This window comes from Phytophthora infestans, genomic scaffold, assembly GCF_000142945.1.
Source record: "Phytophthora infestans T30-4 supercont1.2 genomic scaffold, whole genome shotgun sequence".
In the NCBI taxonomy this organism is placed as follows: Eukaryota; Oomycota; class Peronosporomycetes; order Peronosporales; family Peronosporaceae; genus Phytophthora; species Phytophthora infestans.
In genome coordinates, this window is record NW_003303757.1 from 4449836 (window position 1) to 4452945 (window position 3110).

The window sequence follows — 3110 nt, forward strand, 5'->3', positions numbered from 1 at the left end:
CGCGTGGGGCTTCCCTGTTGTGCTCGTTCGCAAGAAGGATGGCGAGGTTCGGTTTTGTGTGGACTACCGAGCCTTAAACAAAATAACACGGAAGGATGTTTATCCTTTGCCCCGTATCGACGAAACGTTGGAAGCGTTGGGTGGTGCTGTCTTGTTCACCACGCTGGACCTGAAGGCCGGCTACTGGCAAATACGAATGGCGAAAGAAGACAGGGCCAAGACGGCGTTTACAACAAAACAGGGACTCTATCAATTTGTACGAATGCCCTTTGGCCTCACTAACGCTCCATCGACATTTCAGCGGATGATGAATACGGTGCTACGAGGATTGACATGGATTACCTGCCTTGTGTACTTGGATGACATCGTGGTGTACACGCGTGGAAGTATTGAACGGCATGTTCTCGAATTGGCGTGCGTAATGGAGCGTCTTTCGGTGGCGGGTCTCACGCTAAAGCTGAAGAAATGCGTGTTCGCCACTCAGAGCATGGAGTATCTAGGTCATGAGCTGAGCTCGGAAGGTGTGAGACCTCTACAACGAATTGTCACCGCGGTACAAGAATTTCCGCGGCCCAAAGACGCTGTCCAGGTGAAGCGCTTCGTTCATCTTGCGGGCTACTATCGGAGGTTCGTTGCGGAATTCGGGTCCATCATGGCCCCATTGACAAAACTACTCCGGAAGGATGCAGACTGGGAGTGGACGGTTGTACAGGAGACCGCATTTGAGTATGTCAAGATGGTGTTAACGAGGAAGCCGGTGCTCGCGTATCCGGACTTCAAGCTGCCGTTCCGAGTGATGACGGACGCAAGTACGGTGGGCCTCGGCGCCTGCTTGATGCAGGACCACGGGAAGGGTTGGCAACCGATAGCCTATGCCAGCAAGGTCAACAGCGAGGCGGAAGCGAAGTACAGTATCACGGAGTTAGAGTGCTTGGCTGTCTTGTGGTCGATCAAACTATTCCGGCCTTACCTGTACGGACGACAGTTCGTGATTGTCACCGATCACGCAGCACTCAAGTGGCTCATGACGAGCACAAATCTGACGGGTAAGTTACACAGGTGGGCGCTGACTCTGCAAGAATTCGACTTCACGGTCGAGTATAGAGCGGGCAGTACGAACGTCGTGGCGGACGCCTTGTCCAGGGCTCCAGTGCTGACGTTGGCAGCGGCGGGAAGTCGACGACGGGCACGACGAAGTACAGTTGACGGAGAAACGAGTACGGTAGGGATAACTGGAGCCGACCAAGCGAAGTACGAGCCGACGGAGTCATCAGAAGACCAGGTCACGAAGAATTTAACGATCAGTGGAGACGTGCCAGCCATGAAGGGGGTGATGCGAAGTGCCAGTAAGCTATTGGCGGATAAGGAGCCGCCGGAGCGAGAGATTGGTAACGTGGAGAGTGTGGCAACTACGTTAGTAAGGAAGGACACGGACGCGGGCAGCATACGAGCACTGCCGGTAGTGATCTCACGACCGTGGGCCAGAGCGGCTAAGCGGGCAGCTGAAGAAGCGCAACGACCTAGAACAGTCGTCACGACGAGTGGGGTGGGACATGCAAGTGAGTTGGTGTCCAGTGCGGAAGAGATGGACACTGTAGATGAGGATGAGGTGTCGGTCGATGCAAGTACGAGCACGGTGGCTTCCGGAAAGCCGTCGCCGCCGAGACAACAGGATGGTGCCGCCAACCCGAAGCGACACTTGGTCACGTGGGCGTCGTCGGTAGACGCACAGCAGTCAGAAACCACGGCGAGGGAGCGCTGCCAAGGAAAGAGTAGACCAGCGACGCATGGGAAGAACAACGCGACGTTGGAGAAGCCGGAAGCGCGAAAGAAGCCGACAATATCGAGAAGCGAGCAACCGGTGCGTCGGACTGGAGCGGCAACGTACGAGCCGACACTGCAGCTCACAGATGTAGTGATTAGCGAGGCGCAGTCAAGGAGTCGGATGGTGCAACGGCTACGGGATTCAGGCCTGTACCACGGCATGAACGTCACGATGGAATACGGCCTCGTGCTGGTTGAGACGCCACGCGGGAAGCGTGTGGTATTGCCTCCTGAGCTGTGGACAGTCGCGTTCAAAGAGAGCCACAACTCGGTGTGGGCGGGTCATCTGCGGGCTCCAGACACCTACAGTCGTATCGCTCAAGCGTTTTGGTGGCCCGGACTCGAGCGCGAAGTGAAGCGCTGGGTCCTTGGTTGCCAAGAGTGTGGAAGCAGGAAGGCGCGTCCCCGTGAGGTCGTGCCTCCCTTACGCAGCTTGCGTGGTGGTGACGTGGGGGATCGCTGGGCGCTAGATGTTGCTGGACCACTGCCGGTGATGGGTGGCGGACAACGGTATGTTATAGCAGCTGTAGAGTATGTGACCAGGTACGCAGTTGCGAAGGCTGTCGAGCAGCACACAGCCGAGAGTGTAGCCGCGTTTCTCATGAAGGACATTGTGTTGAAGTTCGGGCCCTTCAGAGAGCTGCTAACGGATGGAGCTCCGGAGTTGACAGGACGAGTAATCGAGCAGTTGGTGATCATGCTCCAGGCCGAACAGGTAAACCCTCTTCCGTACAGGCCGCAGATGATTGGTCTGGTGGAGCGGTTCCACCGAACCTGGAAAGACTGTGTGGCCACGTACATGCAGACAGACGAACAAAAGGATTGGGGACGGGTGGGTCGACTTCGCGGTGTACGCCTACAACGCAGGGCGACATTCGACGGTCTTGCTATCACCAAACGAGTTGATGATGGGGAGGAAGCTGCGATCCCCGAACGAGTTATTGCGAATGACGCATGTGACGGAGGCCGGCGAACTCACGGCGTACCATAAACGTCTACTGGTGGCGATGAGAGAAGGGCAACGATGTGCAGAGCGAGCGCGTGAGCACGAGCAGCTACGACAAGCTCGGTACTATAACAGGAAGGTGCGGCAGCGCCGAAGTTTTAAAGTGGGCGACAGAGTATGGATGTACAGGCCACCGAGAGGGCCGCGAGCGTCTAAGTTTGTACACCCGTGGATTGGGCCGTTACGGATAGTGGAGCCTGCCGGTTACGATAACTACGTGGTGGAGCGAGAAGATAAGGACGGTGGTGCTGACCTATATCTGGCGCATGTTTCGTTCTTA